A 19,090-nucleotide genomic window follows, 5' to 3' on the forward strand; every position below is an offset into this window, starting at 1 on the left:
TGGAATTCATACCACGCAGGACTAAAGCGACATTGACAGGGGGGGGGGGGGAGGCGAGGGGCGAAGTTCTTACATCCTTACTAGATGCACGAATTACCATCGTCACACGCTCTCACTCAGTAAGGCAGTGTGGAGAGGTCAGGAACCGAACATAGGTCACTGATTCAAAGTGTTTTGATCAAACAGCTTATACCTCCACACTTAATCCCCATGTCGGCAAAATACTGGGGGTAAAAATTTCTTCCAGCATCGAAACTCGGGTCGTCTATCGACGAATGGAACTTCAACGCACAGGCGTGCATTAGCAACATCGGATACTGGGTTGGGTATCACTGAACGTTAGGTCAGAACCTCTGTTACGCACTTTCGCTAAACCATTTAAGGAGGATGCACTTCCAACTTAAGATACATTTTGACCTTAGGTAACACTCAGGGTGCAGCAGTGGTCTCAAGTTGTGCTGCGATCGCCAATTTCTGCTTGTCTGACCCGGCTGAAGAGTATATTAACGTGCTGCTGCCCGTCTGGAACCAGAATGAGGGGCATACCATCTTCCTTGGCCCATCGGCACCTTGCAAACAACGCACTAGGCAAATCTTCTGAATGACTTTCCAGTCAACTGCAGGTTTAAAATCTGACTCCGGTGAATTTCAGTTCATTCGTTGGCTGCACCCTGTTGCATTGACAATATGTGCTGTCCTACTTTTGTTGTAGAGTCTTTTCATCTCTTGAATAACTACTACAACTCACTTACTGTCTTCAAGCCTTGCGCTCCCTCCACAGATTTAACCCTCATACTTCCCTCCATTATGAAACTAGCAATTATTTGAAGCCTCAGAAACCTTTTTGTTAATAAGCTACAAAATTTCTTCTTTCTTCAGATTGATCCAGCACCTCCTCATTAGTTACTCGATCCACAGATCTAATTTTCAGTACTTTTCTGCAGCTCCACATTTCAAAAGCTTCCATTCTCTTCTTGTGTGAACTGTTTATTGGCCGGTCGCTGTGGACGAGCGGTTCTAGGCCCTTCAGTCTGGAACCGCGTGACCGCTACGGCCGCAGGTTCGATCCTGCCTCGGGCATGGATGTGTGTGATGTCCTTCGGTTAGTTAGGTTTAAGTAGTTCTAAGTTCTAGGGGACTGATGACCTCAGATGTTAAGTCCCATAGTGCTCAGAGCCATTTCAACCATAACTGAAATAACAAACTACTATTACAGTGAAACAAACGTAACCGTTATGGGCTTAGCCGCTTCTTTTGTCACGTCAAGTAAGCTCTTGAAGAATGACGCAAAAATTTTCATGAAATTTGTTTTGTCTAAGGAAGTGGTATTAAGTGTGCCACCACGTGACGGTGGGAAGTAGACGCAGACTTGCAAGTAGATCAGGCGACGAGGTATCTTCTCTTGGCTAAGCATTGTCATTGAGTGACCTGAGACAAAGATAGCTGAACTGGCGCAGTGCTTATTGTTCTGGTATTGTGCTATCAGCAAGTAGATCTCTAGCTGTAAACAAACGGGGCGGCTTACGTACTATTAGGCAACACGGCTGGCCGACAATTCACGTATGCACTACAGGGTTCGTACGGTCCTTGCGTCTACAGATATATTTCTCAAGCCGGGTGTCCCAGGAGGAATGGTCAATATTCAGTGATATGACAGGAAGCATTATTCGAAGCAAACAAGCCTAGTAACTGTGGGTTATAAAATGCATAACTTCAGAGCTATGAGCAATTCCTGTCTTCGTTTCTGTGAAACATATCTTTTTTTACTCGTTTTGTAAATAAAACTGCCTTTTCCTGCTGCTAGTTACTTTATTTATCCCATTCGCGTTTCGCCTTCTCCTGTTCTAAGGCATCATCAGTAGGATCTGTAACGATACAGTTTTGTTAGATCTAGATTACTATTTTATGTGTCAACTTTCCTTTCCATGTTTTGGGAGGAGGTAGTATGGCCCAAAGCAAGACAAAATTTTCTAGTAAACAGGGACTCTAAACTGCGTACCTTAAGAACTTCGAGCCCTTGTTCAACTGCAGACGTGTGTAGCACAGTAGCGAAGCTAGAATAAGTGCTCATAGCTTTTAAAGGTATGCAATTTAGAGCCCATATCTACTGGACAGTCTTTCTTGTTTTGGTCCATACTAACACCTCTTACAATATGGAAAGCAAAGATATTTCAGTAGAATAGATTTATTTCACAGTGTGAAGAGGAAGAAATTTTCGTAGCTCTTAAGGTCCATTAGACTTTTCTGGTTCGAATGAGCGTTCCTGTCATACCCCTGAATACTGACTATTTTTCCTGGGAGACCCTGTACAGTGCATGACGGAGCACACTTCGTACCAATGTCTTGTTAGTGATTTCCTGTTCTATTCTACTCGGGTACTGAGCAAGTGGAAAATGTCTCTTTACATGTCTAATCTGTTATATTTTTCTGACAATGTTAGATACGCTGTGTAGTTGTGAAATATTACGAGAGCTTACTGAAAAGTAATTCATCCTAATTTTTATGTGAAGACTCGTAAAGCTTTTTAAATAAAATAAACGTTATTACCATTCTACATCTTTGTTCTTCCTCTCTACACTGGGTGATTCATTGATAGTGACAGGGCCAAATATCTCACCAAAGCATCAAACGAAAAAACTACAAAGAACAAAACTTGTCTAGCTTGAAGGGGGAAAACAGATATCGCTATGGTTGGCCCGCTAGATGGCGCTGCCATAGGTCAAACGGATATGAACTGCGTTTTTTAAAATAGGAACCCCTATTTTTTTTACATATTCGTGTAGCACGTAAAGAAATATGAATGTTTTAGTTGGACAACTTTCTTCGCTTTGTGATAGATGGCGCTGTAATAGTCACAAACGTATAAGTACGTGGTATCACGTAACATTCCGCCAGTGCGGACGGTATTTGCTTCGTGATTCATTGCCCGTGTTAAAATGGACCGTTTACCAATTGCGGAAAAGGTCGATATCGTGTTGATGTATGGCTATTGAGATCAAAATGCCTAACGGGCGTGTGATATGTATGCTGCTCGGTATCCTGGACGACATCATCCAAGTGTCCGGACCGTTCGCCGAATAGTTACGTTATTTAAGGAAACAGGAAGTGTTCAGCCACATGTGAAACGTCAACCACGACCTGCAACAAATGATGATTCCTTAGTAGGTGTTTTAGCTGCTGTCGCGGCTAATCCGCACATCAGTAGCAGACAAATTGCGCGAGAATCGGGAATCTCAAAAACGTCGGTGTTGAGAATGCTACAGTCTAAATGGTGCAATGTACGCTGATTTCCTACGTAATGTTCTACCGATGTTACTACAAGATGCTTCACTACGTGACAGAATAGCGATGTACTTCCAACATGATGGATGTCCGGCACATAGCTCGCGTGCTGTTGAAGCGGTATTGAATAGCATATCTCATGACAGGTGGATTGGTCGGAAGCAACATACCATGGCCCGCACGATCACCGGATCTGACGTCCCCGGATTTCTTTCTGCGGGGAAAGTTGAAGGATATTAGTTATCGTGATCCACCGACAACGCCTGACAACATGCCTCAGCGCATTGTCAATGCATGTGCGAAAAATTACGGAAGGCGAACTACTCGCTGTTGAGAGGAATGTCGTTACACGTATTGCCAAATGCATTGAGGTTGACGGGCATCATTTAGATCATTTATTGCATTAATGTGGTATTTACAGGTAATCACGCTTAACAGCATGCGTTCTCAGAAATGATAAGTTCACAAAGGTACATGTATCGCATTGGAACAACTGAAATAAAATGTTCAAACGTACCTACGTTCTGTATTTTAATTAAAAAACCTACCTGTTACGAACTGTTCGTCTAAAATTGTGGGCCATATGTTTGTGACTCTAACAGTGCCATCTCTCACAAAGCGCATCTAGTGGGCCAACCATAGCGCCATCTGGTTTCCCCCTTCAAGCTAGACAAGTTTCGTTCTTTGTAGTTTTTTCGTTTGGCGCTTATTTCTTGATATATTTGGCCGGGTCACGATCAATGGACCTTCCTATATAGTAACGCGTTGCTTGACTCTCTTGAAACACGCGTTCTCGGAATCATCAACACTTTCCTCTCGAAAGTCGGTCTTCCATTACGACTGAGACAGTAATGAGTCTGCAATTAGCATTGTGAAAGAGCAGTTGGAACACAAAGGACAGCTTCGTAAACGGCAAGACACTGGAATACACTGTGGAAGTGAAATAATTCTACTACGTTAGAAACAATATTACATAAGACGACTAAAAAGATAGAGATCCCATGTGTACAATGAATTTTTCACTCTGTAGCTGAGAGTGCGCTGATATGAAGCTTCCTGGCAGATTAATTTCGTGTGACGGACCTAGATTCTAACTCCGCGAAACACAAAGATCCCAAGTTCAAGTTCGGTCCGGCATACTGTTTTAATCTGTGACAAAGTTTCACTCCGTAAGCAGATTAGCGGAGGCGAGGGAACGATGGGTTCTGGTAACCTCAAATATTCGTACAAAGTGGAGAAAAAATGTGTCTGAAACAGCACTTCTGGGTGACAGCATATCCCAAATTAAGTAGATAAATAAGTTAGGTATTCATCGCCTCCGATAGCACAGTTGGCGAAACGGATCGAACAACTGTCACGGTATTTCTATCTCAGGGTGTGAACCTTAGTGGAAGAAGTACTATGTAACCACGTATAGCAGTTGTTAAAGGGGTAATTATAAAAGTATTACTCGGTAGGAAGTGAAGGAAACAAAGACACTGAGAAAAGTCGAATGGAAGAGACAGGACGTATTTAAATGTTGCGATATGAAAGACTAAAATATATGGATCGACAACGTACAAAATAAACTGTCCAAATGATAGCACCAATTGTCATTCGACTGTTGTGTTATTTCCTTGTGAACACTATTGAAATTCCCTTTAGCAATTCGTTTTTTAGTGATTCGTTATTATCCGAAGAGCTGTTCTAAAAGAAATGAAAGAACAGCCAAGTATAGTCATTTAGATGTGCCTACATGACTGTTACTTCCAAAAACAGGAAAAATCATAAAAAATAACGATTTTCTTTAAACAGTAAAAGAGGCAATACGTCGTTCGCACCACTATCAAATGAAGGAACGTGTATAGGTAACCTGATGCTGGAATGAAAAGTGGGGAGGAAAATTATAGGGTCGGGCAAATATTACAATATGTAGAGCACATTACAGAAAATGTTATGTGTAATTCATATGCAGAAATGGAAAGATTAGCACGAAATGGGAAGATATAGAGGATCTCATCAAGCAAGGTATCTAAGGGATTTTACTTTCACAGTTGATCGCGGAAATGTCACCTTAGTTGATTTGCACTTTTGACCACGCATATTCAACACTGTAACCGCTGGACACATAATGGTATGATGTTGAAATTCTTGCACTCTGGATGTAAGTATTTTGAAGAACATGGTCTGTATGGAATTGTGCGGTTGCAAGTCTGCGTAGACGTGGGACTTACTGTATAATGTAGTTTCTAAATTACGATAGTTGAGTTCTAGATGCTGGCTAAATGGATAATGTCCAGAGACAATAAAGAAATAAAGCTTGTATACACACCCAGTGCAAAAATAACATAGGCATCTTTGGGAGCTCAGATACAGTACTGAGAAAAACGACTTTTTAAGAAGGACAGAGAAGAGTAATGGATTTCGCATTGATAAAATTTTCTAAAGAAACATGCGTCAGAAACGCACCCTTGTGCAGCTACGGCGATAAAACTACATACTGGCAGTGCCAAGCAAGTGGATATTTGTGCGTTTAAACTAAATTGCCCCAGCTAATACCTGTTATGATTAAGAGCATTAGTTTCAATTCGTCAGAGCCAGGCAAACTAAATTTTGTCCATGACTGATAATGTCTGAGATGAATTTTCAGTAATGTTTACTGGCTAAAGCTAGGCTATTAAATCAACTGCGCAAGAAGTGCAGTTGAGCATAACGACCACAACATAACGCAGCTGCAGCTAAGTTTGATTAAACTAGACAGATTGGTAACCGGACGAACTTCTGTGTGCTCGTCGCTTATTGGCTATCAATTTAAGACCCTAGCTCCACTGCGGTGCATTTTCAAGACATGGTAGTTTGGAAAATTTTGGTCCAAGTCCTCTGCCCTGCTCCAACTTATCACACTGTTTCTCTTCAAACTATATACCTCTACTGCTTAGTACACCTAATGCCTCGACAATGCTAAAATAGTACAATGTAAACCGTTAATCCACCACAGAAATAGTAATTTCATTCTTATAACATTTTTGGCTTATTGTATCCGTTTTGATATTTCTCCTTCTATATGAGTAACATTCAGCAGCTTTTATGATATTTTGTATCTCTTCTTTTTATACTTACTCCATTCACAACTGCATTTTTTTCTAATTTTGTTTGCAGGTGGCTGGACGTTTTGACATCGTCACGGGGAGAAGCAAAGATAGTATTTCCAACATCGAAGGATCACATTGTTCTGGCAGGTAAGAAACTTTGCCGATTCTTTTTTCTCATATGTGCGAAACGAAGAGAGAATATACAACTTTTATGTGTAATGATTTATTCTTTTGGTAAACATCGTTACACAAAGGATGTTTCTTTAAAAGTGAGAAGCACGCGTGGATGGAATGGCTCATATAAAAATGTTTATATCAGTATGACCCCTTGATTTGATGCAGTCGTTCATAGCTACTGCATCTACTCAAGAAACAAAATTGCTTTTCAATCTTCTTGAACATTCATGAGTTGATGTACCAGGTGGACTAATATATACGGGAAACTGTCCCGGTTTGCGAATATAGGGGGACATACACTGCGTTCAAGTCCGTTTCGGAATACAACTTTTCCAGTTCTACATCTATACAGAAAATTGGAATAGAGATCAACATAAGCATGATTTCCACCCTTTTTATTGCTCATGAAAACCACAGATTCCATGTTGTACCACCATACAGCGAGACCTTCAGAGGTAGTGATCCAGATTGCGGTACACACCGGTACCTTTAATACCAAGTAGCACGTCCTCTTGCAGCGATGTATGCCTGTATTCGTGATGCATACTATCCACAAGTTCATCAAGGCACTGTTGGACCAGATTGTCCCACTCCTCAACGGCGATTGGCGTAGATCCCTCAGGGTGGTTTCTGGATCACGTCATCCATAAACAGTCCTTTTCAAACTATAACAGGCATGTTCGATAGGGTTAATGTCTGGAGAACATGCTGGCCACTTTAGTCGCTCGATGTCGTTATCCTGAAGGAAGTCACTCACAAGATGTGCGCGATGGGGACGCGAATTGTCGTCCATGAAGACGAACGCCTCGCCAATATGCTGCCGATATGGTTGCACTATCGGATGGAGGATGACATTCTCGTATCATACATCCGTTACGGCACCTTCCATAACTGCCAGTGGCGAACGTCGGTCCCAGATAATGCCACCCGAAAACAGCAGGGAACCTCCACCTTGCTGCACTCGCTGGACAGTGTGTCAAAGGCGTTCTGCCGGGCCGGGTTGCCTCTCAACACGTCTCCGACGATTGTCTGGTTGGAGGCATATACGACACTCATCGGTGAAGCGAACATGATGCCAATCCTGAGCGATCCATTCGGCATGTTGTTGGGCCCATCTGTACCACGCTGCATGGTGTCGTGGTTGCAAAGATGGACCTCGCCATGGACGTCGGTAGTGAAGTTGCGTATAATGCAGACTATTAGGCACAGTTTGATTCGTAACACGACGTCCTGTGGCTGCACGAAAGCCATTATTCAACATGGTGGCGTTGCTGTCAGGTTTCCTCCGAGCCATAATCCGTTGGTAGCGGTCATCCACGGCAGTAGCTGCCCTTGGGCTGCCTGAGAGAGGCATGACATCGACAGTTCCTGTTCTCTGTACGTCCTCTATGTCGGAACAACATCGCTTTAGTTCACTCTGAGACGCCTGGACACTTCCCTTATTGAGAGCCCTTCCTGGCACATAGTAACAATGCGGACGCGATCAAATCGCAGTATTGACCGTCTAGGCATCGTTGAACTACATACAATACTAGCCGTGTACCTCCTTCTTGGTGGAATGACTGGAACTGATCGGCTGTCGGACCCCCTCGGTCTAATAGGCGCAGCTCATGCATAGTTGTTTACATCTTTGTGGTGGTTCAGTGACATCTCTGAAAAGTCAAAGGGACTGTGTCTGTAATACAATATCCACAGTCAACGTCTATTTTCAGGAGTTCTAGGAACTTTATTTGATGTATGTATATACTCCACATGCAACCATACGGTGCCTGGCGGACGGTATCTTTTACCATTAATTGTCAGTCCTTTTTCTGTTCCACCCGCAAAGGAAGCAAGGAAAACACGGCCGTTTGTATGCTTCCGTACGAGCCTTGATTTCTCTATTTCTGCAGTCGTTACGTGAGATGTACGTTGGCACTACCCTTGTACAGAACCGTCCAGCCAAAGGACAGGTAGAGTAGAACTAATTTGTATACGTCCAAACTCAGATGACTTAATCTCGTGTGACTTTGTATCGGAGTTATGCCGTGAGGATAGTTTAAACTAAACCTGAGATGAACTATCGATCTTCGCTGGAGTTGTAGAAGGCGTTCAGCGTGGCCGGGTTGCCTCTAAACAAGTCTCCGACGATTGTCTGGTTGTAGACTAATGCCACACTCATCGGTGCAGAGAATGTGGGTGTTGTGTGATGTCCTTTGGTTAGTTAGGTTTAAGTAGTTCTAAGTTCTAGGGGACTGATGACCATAGATGTTAAGTCCCATAGTGCTCAGAGCCATTTGAACCATTTTGAAGAGAACGTGCTGCCAATGGAACCAGTAAGAAGAGAACGAACGCTGTCCCCCTTCCAAAAAACAGTAATGTACCCACTAACTGCTCCTTACTGTATTACTACTAATTACACCCAACCGCCAAGACATCACTACCCACCTACACACGCTTATGTCTATATGATCAGTAATCCAGTTACACATTTAAAAAATCAGTCATATAAGACAACAATTTCAGTACGCTAGCGCAATTTAAAATCACTGTTTACAAAACAGAACCACTGTTGTAATAAAACAGTTTCGACCCTGGTTGTCGTATCTAATGTAGTGTATGTAATGCACATGCAACAGCCAGACCATTTATTTCTTGACTTCAGCACACTTGGGCAACCTGAAGACGTTAAGGGAACGAAACCGGTCGTAACACGATGAATGTGTAAAAATATAGCTGAGATGGTTTTCATTACTTAGTAACTTTAATTTCAAAACATGATGAAGATTATTCTCATTTAATCCGTACAGACACGCGCGCAGCGATACTGACTTAACAGGCCTGTTTACTGACGTAACATTCACTACAGCACGTCGCACAAACGGACAAACAAGCCATTAGAGAACGCTCACAGATTTCCATAGTACTGTGAATTACTACTTGTTGCAATTAACGCACCTTGTCAGAGTTGTACCTAACACAGTACCTCGACTTGAATCCATGGTCATCAGAATACCGACATTAACTCATAAAGCACTCAGCGCTCCCGCTGATGCCTTCAATGAGGTGCTGTGCGCATGACCCGAGAAGACAGAACCAACTACCTCAAGTTTCTGCCCACCTTACAGCCGACCGTACTGACCGCTTTCCGCCAGGTACCGCTCCACACCATCTCCATGAGGCCCCTTGGACTTGGCCTCTGGCAGACGAGCTCTGTTCGTGTCTCTCCAGGAACTGACCGCTTCCACGGCGACTCCTTGGACCAGCATCGCCGACACCCAAACAACCGTGGGCAGTGCGCCAGACAACAACCTGGCAGCGGCCCGCAAGTTGTCAGTCACAACCCGCACCGGCCTCCAGCGCTGGCTCAAGTCGAAGTCGCCACTTCCTCTCGGTACCGCAGACCTTCCTCACTCCTCAACACCTCCAGGCCCATCCCAACCGATCGGACAACCTCGGCTATCGCTCAGTGCCCGGCCCCTGGCAGGTCGCATCCAACTTCGCGTTGGGTAGTCATCATAATTCTTTGGCTTATCATTGTATGTTTCCGTACGCGCCCTGGTTTATCTGTCTTTGCGTTCGATATATTGATGACATGTATATAGGTGGAAGAATGGTTCTGCAGTCCCTCACAAGCGTTGGTCCTCTCAACTTCAATAGTGTTTCGAGAAAAGAACGGTCTACTCTCCAAGGGATTCACACTCCCAAAATACTCGCATGTTGATAAAACCTAATGTTAACAAATACAACAGCGTGCCTTTCAATTGCTACCTTTAATCCGACCTGTTGGGGATTCCAAATACTCGAGCGTTTTCTGTACGCAATGTCCTTTATAGACGAGCTACACTTCTTGCTCCATTAAAGCGTCAAGATTTCAAAATTCCTTTTCAACATTTTCAAGTCGCTCGTATCCTTTAGCTCTAGTGCATTTACTTCTTTTATGCAAAACTGTGCCCGTCCTTCAACAAAATATTATTGATACTACTTATCGAAAGTTCTTGTTTGACTATGTTCCAGATTGATTTAAATAAATTTTCATGATTTCTCCATTGTACGTGTACAACGAAACATGAAGCAGACGTGACAACGCACACGAAAACCAGCTATGCTACTGCTATTAATAATGACTGGCGTATTATTGTAGTTTGTACGGACAGTGACTATAACTCGTGGAAGGGCAGGTATTTCCGTGCTCCCACACGTGAACTTAGCTAGGGACATGTTAAAGTCGTTTTAGCAACAAATGTACGTTGAAGCTTTCTGTATCTACATGACCCGCTACTAAACACACAGTAACGGTAGCTGAAACCTAGCTAGATTTCAATGTGAATGATTGCTGTGTTCGTCCCTGATTACAACATTTTTGCAGTCGCTGAGCACAATGGTTCCCATTGGAATCGGACCTAGTGTAAAAGGTTTCGTTCAAACTTACGAGAGAATGTATTTAAATTATTTTATTAACCTTAAGACAATTTCACGTATATCTGCGCGAAAGGATTTTGTTTATCTTAATACTGAGAACGACTAACAAGTACGAAAAAGAAACCCCAACAGAAAAGCAAGAAAGCGTATAACAGCCATCTGAAGATGAATTTGTAACAAATCCGAAACCGGTAATGGTCTGATTTAATAAACATTTGTAAACCATACATACGGATGGTTAATGTTTCAAATTATAAACCCTGTAGAAGTCTGCTAGTATCAAACGTAAGTCTTTACTATAGAAGGAAATTTCTCAGAATGTGCGTCTGGAGCGCAACATATTATGGAATTGAATCATGGTCTGTGAGGATACCGTATGAGAATCGAAGCTTTTAAGAAGTGGTATTACAGGATGACACTGAAAATTGTGTAGCCTAACCAAGAGATGAATACACTAAGCAGATTCAGAAGGATGTAGGCTGCAGTAGGTACTGGGAGATGAAGAAGCTTGTACAGGATAGAGTAGCATGGAAAGCTCCATCAAACCAGTCTCAGGACTGAAGACCACAACAACAACAAAAACAATAATAAATGAGGTGGTTCTCCGTAGAATCGGGGAGAAAAGCAATCGTATGAAAAACACTGGCTACTGAAGGGATAGGATGATAGTGCATGTGTTTGGACTTCAAAGAATAGTTTTCACTGTACCAGAGGAGCGATGGAGGGAAGAAAAGTGTAGCGGAAAACAGAAATTAGAATTTATACGCATGTAATTGAGACATCGGCTGTATATGAAACTGTGAGGTGAGGTGGTTGGCACAGACGAAGAATCTGTGGTGGACCCCATCAAACCACCCACAAGACTGGTGACTTAATCGTGACAGTATCATAACCGGGAAAACGTAAATTCTAGTTCGCCCTGTACTGAGTTATTTAATAACATGTTCCATAGTTCACATGAACGATGAACAAAAGTGGCTCAACATAGTTGTTTGAGCAGCTCAGTAATGTGCTTCTCCCAGTTCAAGTTTTCATCAGTATGTACACCAAACATTTTAGCATTTTACTCTGCTTACTGCCTATTGGTCATGTGCTACATTAATTCTTGGTATGACTCTATTTGTTGTAGTGTGTTTCTTTTTTAATTTAGGGAGTGTCCATTTTCTGAGAACCACTTAAAATTCTTTGGAAAATATCATTTTCTGTCTCTTCTGTTCTTTTCTCTCTAATGGGATTTATTACAACATTAGTACCGTCTTCAAATAGTACCAGTTTTGCTTGTTGAATGTTAAGTGGAAGATCATTCATATATGTAAGTAAGAGGAGTGGACCCAAAATTGAACCCTGTCGGACTCTATGTCATTTTTTTTCCCAAGTCACAAAAGTTTTCCACCTTTCTGACATTGTCTGAATTGTTCAGTTCAACCTTTTCCCTCTGTTTATGAAGTATGATCCAAACCAGCTGGACGTAAAACCATAAATTCCATAAAAACTCGAGTTTTTCAAAGAGCGCATTACGATCTACACAGTCAAACGCCTCTGAAATATCACAATAGGAACCAACAGGCTATATATAATTATCTAAGGCTTATGCTATCTGATGAGTGTATGGATAAATACCATTCTCAGTCGAGCAACCTGTCTGTGATACGTTAAATAAATTGTTTCCGCTTACGTGTGCGCCTGCTGTAGAGTAGGCGCACACTTTTTAGAATATTTTGAAAAGATGTCAGTAAGGAAATTTGGCGATAATTGTTTAAGTCTGCTTTGTCACCTTTCATATGAGTGGTTTAATAATGCATTTTTTAACCTGCCTGGGAAAATTTCCTGTGCCATCGATGCGTTACGAATACCACTAAGGAAATTACTATTAAACTTGGAACAACTTTTCAGAAGTCTGCTTGAAATTACATCAATCCCGCAGGAGCTTTTGTTTTTTAGAATTTCTATAATTTATTAATTTCATCGGAGGGTGTTGTTGATGCTGCTAGTTGCTTAAAACTTTATGGAATAATATTTTAATATATTTTCTTGCTTCTCCAACTGAATTGTTTAATTGTATATATGCTGTTACGATTAGGAAGTTGTTGTTAAAAGTAGTTGCAAGCTGTGAATTATCAGTCCCAGCATTGTCATTTTGTTTAATTGTCATGGCATCTTGTACACTGACTGCCTGTAACGTATCCCGTTCTCTGAATAATCTGTCCAGAACCAGAGTTGTAGTTGAATTAAGCGCCACATGAAAGTTTCTTCATCACTATTTCCGTATCTGCGTCCTCGTTAGCATTTCCAACTGTTTGCTGAAACATGTCGAGGTTATGGACGTCAGATTTTGTTCTCCTTCGTTTCTGTCACTTGCGTGATCGTTTTCTCCGTCTGCTTGTTTTCAAATTGTTTACGAAAGCACATTACTTCTCCCTTTCCGACGGCGAAGCGTAGGAGGCGCAGACACGGGCAACAGGTCCGTTCAAAGACGAGTCACGGCCCGTTTGTTTTGCCGCGAGGGAATTTAATTGCCAGTCGGGGGGTGTTTGGTTCCGGCCAAGTGGAAATAGCCCCGGCGCGCGGTAAACAGTTTGTCGCTGCCCGAGGGCCGCTTACAGCTGTCGCCTCGTAGCGTCCCGGAGAACCATCGCCCGCTGGGGCACTCGCCGTAGCGCTGAAAGCAGGTCTGCAGGCCAAGTATTCAGGCTGTGTACATTTTTTCTGTTTGTGTCACCTGTCTTGTGATTTATTTGGTGCTGCCCACCGTGAATTCCTCCTTATCTCTGAGTAACAAATGTATTTAATGCCATCAATTATTTGTTCGATGTAGTCCAATCTCAATCTTCCCCTACAATTTTTACCCTCTGTGGCGCCATCAAGTACCATGGGTGTTATTCCTTGAAGTTCTGGCACATGCACTGCTGTCCTGACCCTTTTTCATGTCAGTGTTCTACACATGTTGCCCTCCTCGCCTATTCTGCGTAGAACCTTCTCATTTTTTAACAGTCGACCTAATTTTCAGCATTGTTCTATACCGCCACAACTTATAATCCTTTCCGGTTTCCCCATAGTTGTGACCCACGTCCATACTGTTCTGTGCTCCAAACGTAATTCTGAGATAATTCTTCCTCAAATTAAGGGGAGATTGTATGTCAAATTAGATGACATTTGACATTTTCTGTTCTCTTTTATATGACTCTGGTGAAAATTTTGGTAATTTTTTTTTTTTTTTTTTTTTTTTTTGTCGTCAATCTACTGACTTGTTTGATGCGGCCCGCCACGAATTCCTTTCTTGTGCTAACCTCTTCATCTCAGAGTAGCACTTGCAACCTACGTCCTCAATTATTTGCTTGACGTATTCCAATCTCTGTCTTCCTCTACAGTTTTTGCCCTCTACATCTCCCTCTAGTACCATGGAAGTCATTCCCTCATGTCTTTGCAGATGTTCTATCATCCTGTCCCTTCTCCTTATCAGTGTTTTCCACATATTCCTTTCCTCTCCGATTCTGCGTAGAACCTCCTCATTCCTTACCTTATCAGTCCACCTAATTTTCAACATTCGACTATAGCACCACATGTCAAATGCTTCGATTCTCTTCTGTTCCGGTTTTCCCACAGTCCTTGTTTCACTACCATACAATGCTGTACTCCAGGCGTACAGCCTCAGAAATTTCTTCCTCAAATTAAGGCCGGTATTTGATATTAGGAGACTTCTCTTGGCCAGAAATGCCCTTTTTGCCATAACGAGTCTGCTTTTGATGCCCTCCTTGCTCCGTCCGTCATTGGTTATTTTACTGCCTAGGTAGCAGAATTCCTTAACTTTATTGACTTCGTGACCATCAATCCTGATGTTAAGTTTCTCGCTATTCTCATTTCTACTACTTCTCATTACCTTCGTCTTTCTCCGATTTACTCTCAAACCATACCTTGTACTCATTAGACTGTTCATTCCGTTCAGCAGATCATTTAATTCTTCTTCACTTTCACTCAGGATAGCAATGTCATCAGCGAATCGTATCATTGATATCCTTTCACCTTGTATTTTAATTCCACTCCTGAACCTTTCTTTTATTTCCATCATTGCATCCTCGATGTACAGATTGAAGAGTAGGAGCGAAAGGCTACAGCCTTGTCTTACTCCCTTCTTAATACGAGCACTTCGTTCTTGATCGTCCACTCTTATTATTCCCTCTTGGTGGTTGTACATATTGTATATGACCCGTCTCTCCCTATAGCTTACCCCTATTTTTTTCAAAATCTTGAACAACTTGCACCATTTTACATTGTCGAACGCTTTTTCCAGGTCGACAAATCCTATGCACGTGTCTTGATTTTTCTTTAGCCTTGCTTCCATTATTAGCCGTAACATCAGAACTGCCTCTCTCGTGCCTTTACTTTTCCTAAAGCCAAACTGATCGTCACCTAGCGCATTCTCAATTTTCTTTTCCATTTTAATATATATATATATATATATATATATATATATATATATATATATATATATATATATATATATTGGTATATCATACATTAAAAGCAGATAGTTTTAAGATCTTCAAATAATATTTTTAAATTCAACATACAACAGACCATCTTCGGCGCCTCATATGCACTGCCAGAGTTGAACACTCATATCTAGGGAACTATACAGGTTGCGAAATGTCTTTTTTTGTTACCAGTCCTACGTTTCAGAAGTGGACATTACAAATAAATCAGCCCTTTGTTTCTGGCGCTAGTTTGCACGAAAATAGGATGCTAGCCAGGAATTTCTTTAGTGTACTTGCATATATTGCTCTTTAAAATGTACTGTATATGAAATGAATAAGCGTAAAAGTATGTTGAAGAAACGCAAATTTGGGGCTAACAGACATGTCAGGAGTGAATTTGGATCTAAATTTTTAGAAAATATGTACAATCTGTGATGGTAGTGTAAATAACCAGAATAATGTGTCTGAAGTGACAGTGCTCCATAGTGGTTGGTGTAAGTATAGCACAGCTGAATGTTCTGATTTTCTTTGGCAGCAATGGCGCCTATCAAACCTATATTAAACGATTCGTAAATCCATAGGTACTAAAGAAATGTGTGGGAAGACCCAGAATGTGAATGACTCTTTCGATAATGTTGTTTGGTGCCATGTGCCTAGAAATGTTTTTGTTTCCCTCATGAGTCTAAGGTTAGCAGTATTTGATGCTGTAATTACTTTCCATAGTGGTAACTATAAAAAACTAAAGGTTCTGGAGGAGGTAAAGGTGAGATTAGGGCAGAACACAGCTAGACGTCTGCGAGAACTGGATGTGCTTCTTGTAGGCCAAGCAGAGTTTGCTACTCAGTAAATGTCAAAAGAAGCAAGAAAGAAAAGAAAAATGCAAGATGTGGGCGTTTGTGTCAGTGAGAAGGGCATAGATAACCGGCCAGGAAAATTGTAGTGCACGAAAGAGACAGCTGACAGTATAAAAGTTTTTAATTAAAAAAGCTTTGGATTTCAGCATCTCGGAACTATTTTTTTTTCTGACCATAATTGGCCCTTTATATCAGAAAGTACTGAACGTAGAATAATAAAATTTCCACAGTGCGACGGTACCTGAAGGCTACTGCTTGTGTAGTTGATCTTCCTAATCAGCATCCCATATGAACAAACCAGTTGCCTCGTTACCTGCAGATACTTTAACGTTTGGACTTGGGCTATGCACGGCACTTTTTAAAGAGAATAGCTCGATATAGTCATAGAGTCAAGTCACCCAAGTCTGCGTTCATGCCCCTCAGATAATTTGCTGCAAATAATAACCTGTAGTTGTGTTCCTGCTGTCAAACAGTCAATGCACTGGGTAGAACTGCGAATTAAGAAATTAAAAATAAATGTAAAATAATAGTTAAACGAATAATTTAACAACAAGGCTTCTAGTGTAACGTCTGTAATTGATGTAGAAGTCAGAATTGCACTGAATAATGTTTATCCAAGAAACGAAATCTCCGATAAACTGGGAGTGATCTTACGATAGTGAGACAAAATGCAGACAAAAAATACCCTTATCAAATGCAGTAACGCGAGGTTGAGAGCATTGCGAGAATGGTAGCAAAATTCCCAAATAAAACTGTTATCAAAAACTGAGCACATTTAGTGATCGCAGTACTCGAAATATTCACCAGCTCAAAACAGTTCATAGTTCAACCTGATGATTTACAAATTATCATATGAGACACAAAGAATAAGTAGCTCATACTCTGTCCACATTTCTTTAATAGCATCAAGCGGGAAAAATTAAGAGTCCTACTCTGGACCACAATCAGACCTCTAGACACACAAATTCCCTTCGGAAGTTAGTTTGGTAGCTGCCGTTCAGCAACCAGAATCAATCACGTATACAAATGAATCACGCACGTTACCACATGGGGCAGGCAGGTCTGCCGTAAAAGTATCAAAAGCCATTCCCTTGAGCTTTTCACTCGAAAAGTCCCAGTCTCCACTTGACTCCTATAGTATGCACTACTGTCTGCTTCTCCATTGGCTGAAGGCTGCCATACCAAAAACGCACCGTCCTTAAGCGCTACAGATATGATGTGATTCATATTGACCACTTTCCCACTGTAAACTAATATATTATTACAATATCTAAATGAAAGAAGTATTATAAACGTTTACTCGCGGTTCTAGGCGCGCAGTCCGGAACCGTGCGACTGCTACGGTCGCAGGTTCGAATCCTGCCAAGGGCATGGATGTGTGTGATGTCCTTAGGTTAGTTAGGTTTAAGTAGTTCTAAGTTCTAGGGGACTGATGACCACAGCAGTTGAATCCCATAGTGCTCAGAGCCATTATAAACGTTTAGGTACGTTCAGATCAGTTTTTATAAACGTAAGTCATAGTTACTTCATAAATAAAATTCTTGCACAGTGTGCTCACAATAAATGATGCTATATTATCCTTAAATAATGTTTACATGTTTATTTAGGCCTGCTTGACAGAAGTGTCATTTGGTCGTCTGTTCATTTATGATATCCGCTAACACATGCGACCTTCCACTCTTAAATTAGCATAGGTTTTTAATATCACTTTCAACCAACGTTTAAATAAAGTTACTGGCAAAATAGTAAACTGTTCATTTAATGAATACCCAAGTATGACAAAATACGAGGTATTCATGTTGTATTCAAAATGGCACTGAGCACTATGGGACTTAACATCTGAGATCATCAGTCCCCTAGAACTTAGAACTACTTAAACCTAACTAACCTAAGGACATCACACACATCCATGATCGAGGCAGGATTCGAACCTGCGACCGTAGCGGTCGCGCGGGTCCAGACTGAAGGGCCTAGAACCGCTCGGCCACCTCGGCTGGCTGTTGCATTCATTTGCTGTGTAAATGTGGAGAATACGATCTTCTGACAAACATTTGCATAAAGAAAAAGATATGAAAGACGTCTTAAATCAATAAATAAAATACAGAATACTCAGCTTTCAGAAATGATAGTTGTAGTGTAATGGTACGATCTGAGATATCATTTGCTGAAATTGCATGTAGCGATTAAAAGTTTCTAATTCAGACGTCCATTGTGAAAATGCTTATTCACAGTGAAATATTAACTTATGTAATTTCAAAGATATTGAAATACTGTTGTGTTATTGTATGCCCCTGATGTTTGGATTGGATTGTTAGGGGAAAGAGACCAAACAGCGAGGTCATAGTTCTCATCGGATTAGGAAGGACGGGGAAGGAAATCGGCTGTGCCCTTTCAAAGGAACCATTCCGGCATTTGCCTGGAGCGATTTAGGGAAATCACGGAAAATCTAAATCAGGATGGCCGGACGCGGGATTGAACAGTCGTCCTCCCAAATGCACCTGATTTTTATGAGACCGCAAATGTATTCAGAGTTGCATTAATATTTGGTGTGAGGTTTTGTCGAATCTCGAAGAGCTGTAACTTAGTCATCTTTAAGATTCCAGAATGAGATTTTCACTCTGCAACGGAGTGTGCGCTGATATGAAACTTCCTGGCAGATTAAAACGGTGTGCCGGACCGAGACTGGAACTCGGGACCTTTGCCTTTCGCGGGCATGTGCTCTACCAACTGAGCTACCCAAGCTTTAAGATTTTTCTGACACTCCGCCATTTCTTGGAGCACCTCCTGTACAAAGGCCGAGAGTGTAACAGCCGTCCAAATTCCCAGCTCAGGG

General features: G+C 41.6%; 1 protein-coding gene across 5 annotated transcripts in view; it reads left to right on the plus strand.

The window, feature by feature from the left end:
• The window catches only part of LOC126335220 (uncharacterized), a 494,861-nt gene that overhangs the window by 364,706 nt on the left and 111,065 nt on the right, over positions 1–19,090 (plus strand). For all 5 annotated transcript variants that reach the window (XM_049998251.1, XM_049998254.1, XM_049998250.1 and 2 more), the window contains one exon: positions 6,421–6,500. The gene's annotated coding sequence lies outside the window, so the exon portion shown is untranslated. The remainder of the gene's footprint in view (positions 1–6,420; positions 6,501–19,090) is intronic.

The sequence above is a fragment of the Schistocerca gregaria genome, chromosome 2, assembly GCF_023897955.1.
Source record: "Schistocerca gregaria isolate iqSchGreg1 chromosome 2, iqSchGreg1.2, whole genome shotgun sequence".
Lineage (NCBI taxonomy): Eukaryota > Metazoa > Arthropoda > Insecta > Orthoptera > Acrididae > Schistocerca > Schistocerca gregaria.